Raw genomic sequence first — 13,022 nt, forward strand, 5'->3', positions numbered from 1 at the left:
TTGCTCCGCTTTATTATTCGATGTATTGTTGTTGCTGCGGTGAAAATTGTCTAGTATTATTGGTTTTTATCGGACACACTCAGTTTTAGTTCTCTTTGAAAACATTATCTCGATAGTTCTTACATCGATGTTTTACTTTTAGTATTTAAGATATATTAAACATAAAATAGCAAATATATTGAATACATATATAGCTTATCTTCACAGAATGAGCAGGCATAGAATTAAATATATCTATAAGTACCTATGCGAAAGCATGGCTTTAAAATGGAAATAAAAATGTGATTAGTCTATGGTGATCATTTGAAATGTCACATAGGTATATCAGAAGGAAAAGTTATGTATTTACAAATGTTGATAAACACTTCAGTTAATTAGAAGCTTTAATAACGTTGATTTTTTTAGAAGATGAACTTTTATTCAATAGCATGTATTATATTTGAATGTGTGTGTGTTTCAATTTAACATTTTATGATGTTTTGTCTTAATGTGTATTAGCATTTCTATAACAATGACAAAACATGACCGAACTTGTGCAAAGGTAACAGCGAAAGAATTTATCGAAAACAAAAAACTAACCAAGACTGATAAAGATATCTCCTATTAAGAAAATAGTGGTTTTGAAAATGAATGCTATATTCTGACAGAAAAACAATTTCATTTTGCTTATAAATGAAATCCAAAGAATGACGTTAATGATTGAAACGGTACTAGACTATTAAACTTCAATATGCACAAAAATGCCTTTACTGAGGGCGGTGTGGTTTGCTGACATCACGTAGCGGCAGTAACAGGACGTACTTTGACTACAAAAATGGCAAAGTTGCCAACTTTAGAGCTTATCAAACTAAAGGCAATTCCTATCGATTTCTCCTCTCCGTGCAAAAGTAGCGTTACCTTAAAATGTATGTCGCATTAGATGAAAGGATTAATGGGTCAGTATGTGGATAAAATGGCTTAGATAGATGCTAACGATTGTTTATCTCGTGAACAGCAGGATAAATGCCGAAAAAATAAAAACCTAAGGCTTTAACGGTAGGAATTCCGATCGATTTCGGACAGATGTGCTGAGACTATCATATATATTATACACAACGTTAATAACAGAAGAAACGAGTTTGCGTGAGATGCAGATAAGTAACATCGAGCTATTATAATATGTTTATTTTCTGGCGAGTAAAGCTTATATCGTCTAGTTGATGCTGCATGGTAGGTTAATGGTTTGTATCGTATAGGGTGAAACCGACTTTGTCTTGAAGGTGGTCTGTTGTGCGGAGGTGAAGCCGGCCTAATGGACATCCTACGTATCACATGAAAAGCAGAACGGCTAGAAATCTTTAGAAAGTATTACTAAGAGGAGGTACTTAATGTATCGTGTAATCTTGATACTACTAGATATATTAGCCCTTGTAATTTAGTTTGATATTTTTATTTATATTCAAGAATGCCGCTGAAATTTGAATACAAAATCTTGTCCAGTGAACGACGGCCATTCCACTGAAAAATCCTTATCCGTGGAGATAAGGGACAAAATATATTCATAGATTCACCTTATAATATTCTCAATTTCTTTTTATATTTAAGATAAAATAGTATTTGCATATTTTGTACATTTACGAGAGGAACCTGTCCTGGTTCGGATCAGCCTTCTAAATTCCATGTAGTTTTGAGAGCAGCTTATTTCCTTTGGAAGGCTGTTCCATACCTGACTGGCCTCTAAGCGGAAAGAGTTCTTCCCATATTAAGTTGATTTTACTTATGGCACATCATCACAGTTTTCATATATGAGATAAAAATTACATTGTTTAAAAGCAACAAGGTTTTGAAGATACTCTTGTGATATACCGTACAGACATTTGTTAGTTTAAATATGTTGGCGAAATAACTGTTTGATGAAGATTTTCGTAAATTGAGGTGAACCATTAAACATTTTTTAAAGCTCTGTATTGGACATTTCTATTTTTCTGTGTTGGTCCTGCATAAAAATGTTATAAAATATTCAAAGATAGTAACCTTGATTGTCAAACATTTGATTAGTCTTATTATATAAAGGATATTCAGTTGCTTAACTGCTTTTGGCACATTTTAAAACTATGGGCATCAACATTTAATAAACTATCTACTTCAACGCCTAAAATTTGATCTTGCTCTTAACAAACACTAGTGTAATTAAATAAATTGAATTGTTTTATTTCTTTGACAGACTTTGAGCAAACTGAAATTGCTTTAAAATTGCCAGGGCAAAAATATATAACCTAATTCTTCAAGAGTGGTCTACACTACATCAGGATTTTTATTACAAACGGAAAGAGCTTCGTCATCTGCATAATAATTCAAGGCTGATACTAAGATAAATATAATTATGCAGCCTGTTTCTATTATGCATGTGTGTGTTTTGTCCGCAAGCTTTGTAATGTGAATGTATTATCACTTGCATTTTGTGAAGGGACTGTGCAAAATGTGAAACTGTATTTGCGTTATATCGAGTAAATAATTTTCATTGATATAATATTTTTATGGGTGCGATTCAAGCAATTTTCCGAAATGGGTGACATGCGATCCGGGTAGCTACACAGAAAATCAGGTAGTATTAAACACTTTAACCTTAATTTTAGATTAACATGCCAACATTCTGATATAGCGCCTATAATTAAAGTCTTAATGGATTTTACTAGTGCGGCTTTTTTAACTGTCACGCTTAGACACTTCAAATTATTGGAATTGACGGATGTTTAAAATTGAATAATTTCATTTTATGATAATGATTGAAGTAGATATACTTCAGTGATCAGCTTGCCTCTGTAGTGCACAAAAGTAAACAGTTAAAAGTTACAATGTTCATAATTGATGCCATTTTGTCATGCATGTTATGGCGATACATACTAATTAAATCATTAGACTCAAATATAAAAAAAACACATCCATTTCCCAGGCGAAAACATATTGTATAACATGCTGTGTTTGTATTACGTTATTTCCTCATAATAGTCGTCATTTCTTGGCCTACGTTCACGTACATTCACGTTGAATGAAGTTGGACGCACTTGCTGGGCAATTTATATTAAGAATATGCTTTTTATGTATGGCTTCGGTTATATCTGGATATCTCAAGATGTTGGCGATATATCTATATCTATCAGTATGAGAATTATTGATTGTTTCAACCAAAACTGGCACGATTCTATTAACAGTTCCAGTCGGTGTTTTCACTATAAAGAATACAAAACTTTGTTTAATGTGGAACGCTATTTATCTTTAGACATACCTTACAAACACAAAATAGCTTTTAGCAAATTTAGATGTTCAAATCATAAATTGTTAATTGAAACTGGTAGGCATAATAATATCCCAAGAGAAGAACGGGTTTGTCGGTTTTGTCTAGATAATATTAACATTTTTTTGTTTTAGACTGTGAATACCATGCATTCTTTATATGTTGTAAATATAATGACATAAGAACGCAATATCTATTTAATTGGTATTCTAATTGTACTGAATTAGAAGATTTTTATAGGTTATTAAACACAAATCAATCTGAAGATTTACGAAAACTAGCTTATTATGTATACCATCTCCTTCTAAACATTAATGGTTAAGGGGAAATAATCATGATTTTTATTTACACTTTGCTAGTATCGATTAATTACCCTGACACAACTCATGCCTTTCTTGTATGTTATGTATTTTGGGCCAGTGGCCTTTAATTACTCAATAAACTGTTGACTTGACTTGACTTAAATTCAAGGCCTGAGTTTGAAAGCCAGTTTTGGATATACAAAAAACATTACTTCATTTTTTTTGACAAGAGGTGTATAGAATTGGACCTTGACTGTGAGTCCGAGTAGGACTTGATATCGTTAATAAGCAAGGAGTTTGGGTCATACAAACTTTCGTCTAAACCCTGTGTGTGAGTCTGAGTTAGACTTGAGGTAGTTGATGGGCAATGATCCTAGGCAATACTCGCTTACGTCTGGACCCTGACTGTGAGTCCGAGTAAGACTTGATATCGTTAATAAATAAGGAACCAATTCCATACTCACTTATGCCTGGAACCTGACTGTGAGTCTGAGTAAGAATTGAGAGCATTAATAAACAAGGATCCTATGCCTTACTCACTTACTTCTGGACCCTGACGGTGAGTCTGACTAAGACTTGATATCGTTGATAGGCAAGGATCTTAGTTCATACTCACTTACGACTGGACCCTGAGTGTGAGTCTGAGTAAGATTTGATACCGTTGATAGGCAAGGATCTTAGTTCATACTCACTTACGTCTAGACCCTACGAATGAGTCTGAGTAAGTCTTGATATCGTTGATAGGCAAGGATTTTAGGCCATAATCACTTACGTCTTGACCCTGAGTTTGAGTCTGAATAAGACTTGATATTGTTGTTAGGCGAGGATCGTAGGTAAAACTCACTTACGTTTGGACCCTGAGTGTGAGTCTGAGTAAGACATGATATCGTTGATGAGCAAGGATCCAAAGCTGATGCTGACTTACGTCTGGACCCTGAGTGTCAGTCTGAGTAGGACTTGGTAGGAAGGATCCTGGGTCATACTGATGTACGTCTGGACGCTGAGTGTGAGTCTGAGTAAGACATGAGATCGTTGATAGGTTGACATGCTACGCCATACTCATGTACGGCTGGACCCTGAGTGTGAGTCTGAGTAAGACTTGAGATCGTTGATAGGTTGACATGCTAGGCCTATTGATGTTCGTCTGGACCTTGAGTGTAAGTCTGAGTAAAATTTATATCTTTAATAAACAACAAGGTCATATTCACTTACGTATTGGGTCTTGATTCTTCGTGACATCATCATCAAAACTACCTAACCCGTTCACATGTCTTTATCAAATATGTTTTTAATATTTATTAAAATAATACAAAACAAAACAATACAAACCAATACAATACAATGCAAAATATGCAATATAATGCAATACAATACAATACAAAACAATGCAATATTTTATACCTAATCATTACGTCGAATCTTAGAGTCATATTTAATAAACGTGACTGTTCGTTATAAGTCTGTATGGGACGCGCGCGCGTACAAAAACTCTGCATTTTTTTCCAAAGTGTACGATTCTTAGATCCAATGCTAAATCTTTTGATAAAAACCAAAACGCGTAAAATGTTTCCGAATGAAAATCGGACTCGACAGACGCTCTCAAGTTAGAGTGACATACATCCTCTAAAATTACCATGAACAATCCTCGTTTGTTTATTTACACATTAACTTGGAATAATGAGTTCACAATATCGCATTTGTAAGAAACCCGAGTGATGTAGAATCACGAATATACACATCCTCTTATACTTAAGCTTAAGTAACTTGTTAACAATGACGCGTTTGCAAAAATCCCGGGTGAATCACTAATATATTTAACCCCTTAAACTCAACTTTTAAATACACGCTTCCTTAGAAGCTGGTTACAGTTGCTTCAAGGTTTAAAATACAAAAGATTTCCATCGATGGCATAGCAACGTCTATTTTACTCGCAAAACTAATCATTTATCACCGTTGTTTCAATGTTGAAGTAAGACGTTTTTCAACGATATCTGCTGGATGTTTTTTTCATAAATATACGAATACCGATTCGGTTTATTAATATACTCGTCTCAGTTCTTTAAAAACTAGTAGATGTTTACATGTTATTTTGTATATGAACTTCTGATTGTGCCTTTTGAACCAAGGGTTTCGAGATTGGTAGTTTGAAAACACTATTATTTATTACAAAACATCGACTGCGGTGTCATTAAGACACTGTCGCATTCAGCATCCCTGTGCTTTGATGTTATTATTGGAATGCTACTGCCAGTCTATTAAACTCTTTGTATGGTTACCGTTTACTTCGTGTGGAGTTTTGCGTAGATACTTGCATATGATATTCATTACTTCTTATTGAATTGATTTCATTAATCAATTAATAAGCCAATAAAATGAAACTTTAGACTGAGAAATGTAAATTTATTCAAAGCCTAAAAATACGTGATGTTATGATTAGTCATGTCACATTACAAAACACGAGTTATTCAGCGGCCGACACAAGTTTAAACGAAATATGGATAAAAAATACAATTACAATTAAGCTTAAGGGCTTTTTTATAAAACAGATCCTACGACTCGACATGTCATTATATATATATATATATTAGATAACTCAAATCTACATTTTATCCTTACCATTGACATATAATGTTTAGGGTAACATTCGAGCAATACTTATATTATAATATGTTTAACATTAACAATACAAATTAAAGCATATATTTTTTGTGATATTTTTTTTAATTTGTTTTTCGTTTATCTTCAAAAGCAGCTTAGAAAGTAGTCAGTGCTTTTCTTTGTTGTTGATGCTTATAACCATTGTGCAACTATTTTGGAGAACTGAGGATCAAAGAACGTAAACAAGTTGAAAATATTGAAGGATGAAACAAAGATAGCTTGTATAACTGACGTAAATAAATAGCAATTTGTAATAATATTATCCCTGTTGAAAGGGAAAGACGAGCATACACTTAGAATATATGAATTTTGAATAGCTGTGACATTTGTTTCTAAACATTGTTATGACCATTATCGACCACTGAATAAAAATGTATATTAGTTTATATTGGCACACTTTTGAAAAGGCAACTTCACTGTAACACCTGAAAGAATACTGTACAGCTGCATAAGGACAGACAAGAAACTTCATGTCAAAATCTCATCCTTTACTCTAAATAACTATTATTTGATTTGAAGGTTTGAAACGACAATACAGTTCATAAAAAACAAAGTGACTGCAAGTATATTTTACTATCTCATTTAAGTCTATTGTTGAAGGAAAATGAAAATTAAATTATGAGTAAACTAAAAGACAACCCCGCGCTCAATCATCATTTTGTTCTCAAAATTTATCCAGAGAAACAGAACAAAAATATTCGCATTCATCTTAAAAAGATGGCGCTAAAGAAGAGAAAAGTTGCTTAGAAATGTGAATCAAGTCTTTTTTGCAAGCGTTTGCTATAAATTTGTTTTTGTTTTGCGTTTAAGTCATTTCAAAGGAAAGAAAAAAAAGCACTGCAAAGTCATCTCTCCGCGCACGTGTTTTGTCCAAATCCGAATAATTGTCAAGCATGATCGAAAAGGCCATGTACTAGTTTCTGACACTACCCCAAAGTAAACAAGAATCTACATAAAATTGTCACATATCACAACAACTTTCATGGCCTTAATATTTTTAAAATAAAGGCAATCGATTAAATGATGCAACAAATTCACTGTCAACCAAGTTTTAAAGAAAACGAAGTGTGCAAACTTTATTTTAAAACATTAAGCTAAACAGTTATTTACAAGTTCAAGTGCAGTAAATCAATACAACAGACCGACGATGAAATGTTTCTCATCATTGGCATATGATTTCCGCTTAGAATTGAATACATAATATAAAATATAACATACACTTTAAGTTCATGTCATCCTTGACGGATCCAAGTTATCGCATCATTGCAAACGGAATAAATTAAGAAATAAGAAATAACAATTGTACTGAATGCATATGGTTGCCTATTCAATGGAGCGAAATGTATGGTAATATGCAAAAGCTTTTTAAACATTAACTAATGGCAAAAAATGCTGGTTTACGGGCGTCAAGTTTAAAGTATTCCTTAGCATTAAAGGGTGAGTCGTTATTAGCCGTACTTATGACGGGTTATAGAATGGCGAAAATTGGGCGGGCGGTTGTTTGTACGGGCAGGCGGTCGTATTACGAGCGGGCGGGCGATCGTTAGCAATTATGCGTTACAATTTTAATTCCATGGCATATAGTTTTTATCCAATTATTACGAAACTTTGTCAGAATTCTTGCCAACATGTTGTCTTGAACATTTGTGAACATGGGTCACATCAGGGCAAAAACTAGGTCACTAGGTAAACTTTGAGTTAATATTTTCCCACTTTATTGAATTAAACGAAATGACATTAAACTTTTAGTTCTTTATTCTGCAGGATATTTTAGTCACATTAAAGTTTAATAAAAAATGCAAAAAATAGATTGTTTTTCTGCAGGCACACACACCATTGACCCGTCAGCACCACAGTCAATAATTGTATTTTCAGGATCTTTATATTTTGCTTGTTTAGTGTGTCATCTGAGGTCAAAAACTAGGCCTCTGTGACATTTGTTTTAGGAAAAGCTGATGTTTTTATAAAAAGTTCATTTTTCCTCACACAAATGGAATGGTTTCTGTTGATCAATTTGATCAGGTTATTTGTACGAACGATATCATTGATCAGTACAAATATGGGTCTTCTTGGTTGAAAAAGTAGGTCACTAGATGAAATCATTGGTTTGCAAAATGTCATTGTCAAATAAAATAAATCCGGCTTTTATCCGGCATTGCATTTTTGTTAAATTGTTTACTTTACTTACGTCCACTTACACGTAATCATAGTTTTATAGTTCCATGCATTCATAAAATAAATTTTGACAATATCTCAATAAACGATATTTACCATTCAAAGCCAGCCTGGCTTGACAAACGACATTCAACCTATTGAAGAATATTATTTACTGTTAAAGCAATCATAGAAATGCCTTTGTTGCCTGTTTTGCAATACTGTCCTTTTGTTTAACAAACCTAACCACTTTTAGCAAGAATTACACCTTAATAATTATATTCGGTAACAACATATATAATATCATTACATAGAGAAATGCTTAATGATAAACTTTACTTCTAGATAAAATATCAATTTTTGTTTTTGAAGTATTAACGGTTAAATCCCACTGCAAACAAGAATTCTCATACAGGTATTATAGCGCATTCTGTAAATTTATAGCTGATTCAGACAATATAACAGTAGTCAGCATTAAAGTGGTTCAAACAACTAAAAACAATCAATATTTCTGTAATCATGTACATGTTTATCAATTACACTACCATTTGCATCCAAGTCATTTAGACAATATTGATGCAAATCATTTACAAAGAATGGAAATAGTAAAGGAGATGAGCTTTCTCATTGCCTGACGCCAACACAGCAAGAGACATATTCCAAATTTGTTCCATTTACTTTTACACAGCTTTTTGCTTGTTCGTTCATATTCCTAACAACATTTATGAATTATCCTTGTATCTTATGTCCATGTAGTTTAAACCATAGGATGTTTCTATTTATTGACTTAAAGGCACCTTTCGGTTCAATAAAGGCACACACAAATTTCATGCGTGATGTTTACATGTGTCCTATAAGCACATCTAAAACAAACATGTTGTCGACTGTTAAATGTGCCGGTGTAAAACAAGTTTGAAATTCACTAAGCATATCTAACTTTTTAATGAATTTTAGCAATCTGTTATTTCAAACTGTAGTAAATAGCTTATCAAAGCAACTAAGCAGTGTTTTTGTTTTTGCAGTTTAATAAATATTAATAAACAATAGCAGATGATAATGGGGAAGTCATAGTTATTTGCACTCACTTATCATCCTTCAATGAGTATTTGTGATAAATAAATGTTGTTGTTTTGACGGGTGCTGATGCATACAAATGCCAGGAAAGGAAAAACAGTGATACAAATCATCAGTGTTTATACGTTGGTAACTTATGTTTATTTTTACATCTAGCATAATGTATCTCTATATTTTTGGATAATTACTAGTACAGTTTTAAGAACAAACAATCTTTGATGATATCGATACGGCTAATGGCGGATATTTGAAACTGGATAATTCCCTTTTATGATGATACTTTCTCAAATCGCAGTAGATAGATTTAAGTGAACCTGTTAAGTGCACATAAAAGAAAACTATAAAAATAAATATTTAAAACAATGCCATTAGTTGGTGTCATTCTCGAATGTATCTGGTGGCTAGATATAAGTATGTATGGGTTTATTTATTCTAGGAAATAGACAAAAAGTCCGTTTGTTCTGCGAAAACATGTTGTAAACATGTGTATATGGTGTAAAACGTTAACTTTATGGCCAAGAAGTGAAAGGTTTTGTAAATTGGATTCATAAAATCTCTATTCTAAACGCTATGTATTTGCTCATATTTACTAATGCCTTGTTCCCGAGTTTGAGACTCATAAATCAAATTAATCCTCCCCCCACAATTACGTGTCTTATGTGTATATATAAGTAGAACCTGATATTTTTAACGAATAAATCAATTTTCAACATCAAGTCTATAGAAGTAGCAAATTAACGATGAAAATAAGATAATCACTTTTGAGTTATCAGCGATCCAGTCAGTGGTTCTTAGCCACAGCTTGTAGAAATGTGTCGTTCTTTGGCTAATTGTATATTCTGATTAGTTTTTTACATTTTCACTGTGCGTGAAACTTCAAGAAAACTAGATCGCAAAGTTCAATTATATAAAAAAAAAAATTGACAAAGTATATCCTATTATTGTTTAGCCTTTTGGTGGCTGATGAAGATTTATAAGTAAAATAAATATGGTATTTCACGCTCACTTTTGTTAAAGAGGAAGAGAGTACGGTTAAATATATGAGTAGTTTAACAGTAAAATAAATAAATAATTTTTGCACGCTTATGAAAGAAATGCAATTAACTTTTTTTTAACCTGTTAAACATAGTATGAAAATAAATCACAACAATGCAAGAAGACAATATATCTAAATTCTTACCAGAATTCAACATTTAACTAGTGTAATATACATTTTGGTGCTCAAAATGTGAACTATTTTGCGATCTAACACTGAAACAGACAATGGTTCTTTATTTATTATAATAGTATCGGCTCAAAATTTTATAGCATTTGATTTTTTACTGTTTAATGGCAAGCATTTAGTATAATTATCTAGTTAATTGGTTATTTCTCATCAGTATTCTTTCGCAAAATATGTTTTAAGTAAAAACATGAGAGGTAGGCTTACTACAACTGATCCACATTTAAATCAATGCTGATCATAAATTGTCGACCCTGAGCGAATTTTCGAGATAATGTCTGAAAATTGGTATACATATAAAACAGCATATGCTCAATCAGAGACTGTTATTACTTTTTCTATATTCGAAACATTTTGGAAACTATCACTGACGTCAATATTGTGACGTCTTTCATTTTCTTGCTTTCCAGCTACGATAACCAATATTTCCATCAATTCTTCCTTTACCGTTTTGAAATTGTATCCTGCCATTGTAAGTGCGTCTTGTGAAATCGTTTACGGATATATATATATATTTCTTTCCCTTGTTTTACGTTGTTTTTATTTATTTATTTTTTATTTTAAATATTGTTTATGTTAGAACTTTTAGAGAGTTCAGTTTTTTTCATAAATTACTGATAAATTATATTTATAAGAATATAGCTGTTGTTTATTTTCGTTTAATTATTAATTCAACATTCTATATTAGCACACTGGGATGCCATTTTTATTCAGTAATATATTTATTAAAAACAAAGTTATGAGTTTGATTTAGTTTGACCAAGTTAATATAAGCATTTGCATTCCATGCAGAGCTATGTATCTTAGGTTTCTTGGAAAACCCAGATCCATTTAAATGTTTTCATTTGTGTTTATCAATATTATTTTTTTGTATGTAAATTTCAAATATATCGATGTTTTTGTTGTTGTTCAGAAGCTAATACCGATTTGATCAGAACCGGCACATGTTTCGGTAAAAGTTCCAAGGCCGAAACGTTACTTATATACATAAGCCTGAAAATATTTTCAAGCCTATATCCCTGAGACACGCAACATGAAACCGGAAACCACACTTGGATGACTGGCCGGTTTCATTAGTGGTTAATCGCCCATTTGGAAGCATCTGTTTCGGAAATGGATCAAACGACTTGGAACAGTTCTGTATTTTGAGTTTATATTGCGTATTCTTAGTAAGGGCAGTTGCGAGTTCATGCACTAGTAACTGCGTCTCGTAGCTCACTACAGACAACTTTAAATACACAAAGCATTGCATATGTGAAACAGAATAAAAATGCAAAAAATGAAATAGAAAAGAAACTTACCTCAAAACCGGAAAAGGTTTTCGGTCACAATATGTCGGCTGAATGCGGGAACCAAGCGTGTCCAAACTTAACCGGAACTTATAAAGCTAATGATGATACGGTTACAAGTGTACAACTTTTGTCTTATCGGGGGTTAGCGAACACCAAAGGATGTAAAATTCAAATCCATGCATTTTCAACCGGTTTCAGGGACTTGTTGAGGAATTAAAGTCATTCAGGTTGTGTTGAAGTTTGATAGATATCAAATTTCATACTGACCCTGCATCATCATCATCAAATCTACATAGCCCGTCATCTAGACTCCAATTTTCAACACGTGTCCGTACAATATGTTTTTGTATCGGGGCGCAAGAGCGTACATAAAGTCCTGTATTTTCCATATTGTACGATTCACATGTGCAATACCAAAAATACCAAAAATCATTTGGATATTTTACCCATTCCGATATTTTTAAATTGTTTGATAGTATGGTCAACCCAATACTCACCTTCGGGTCTGAAATAATTGAACGATCACATGTAGAGTTTTGCAGATACTTTTTGGGTGTTAATTCTAGTATAAATAATAGCATGGTATTGGGTGAATGCGGACGTCTTCCACTTTGCACTATATATTATTATAATATGTATCGAATATTGGTGTACATTGCTGCAAATGCCAAACCATAGATTTTCAGTAAACTGTTATTTAATGTTGAAATCCTTAGACGACACTGGAAGACGAACATGGGCAACTTGTATTAAAGATTTGCTGTTTAGGTTTGAGTTTGGGTATGTTTGGGTTGCACAAGATGTCGGGGACATGACCATGTTTTTATATTCATTCAAACTGCGCGTTACAGACTGTATGGCGCAAAGTTGGCATAACGATATCGATAGCTCTTCGCGCTGCGATACTTATAAATGCTTTAAATCGCTATTGAATCCTGAAAAGTACTCATTCATTGACATACCATTTCAGATAAGACGATCACTAGCGCGATTTAAATGCTCTAACCATAAACTTGATATAGAATTAGGCAGACATTATAATGTTC

Source organism: Mya arenaria, chromosome 9 (assembly GCF_026914265.1).
Source record: "Mya arenaria isolate MELC-2E11 chromosome 9, ASM2691426v1".
Lineage (NCBI taxonomy): Eukaryota > Metazoa > Mollusca > Bivalvia > Myida > Myidae > Mya > Mya arenaria.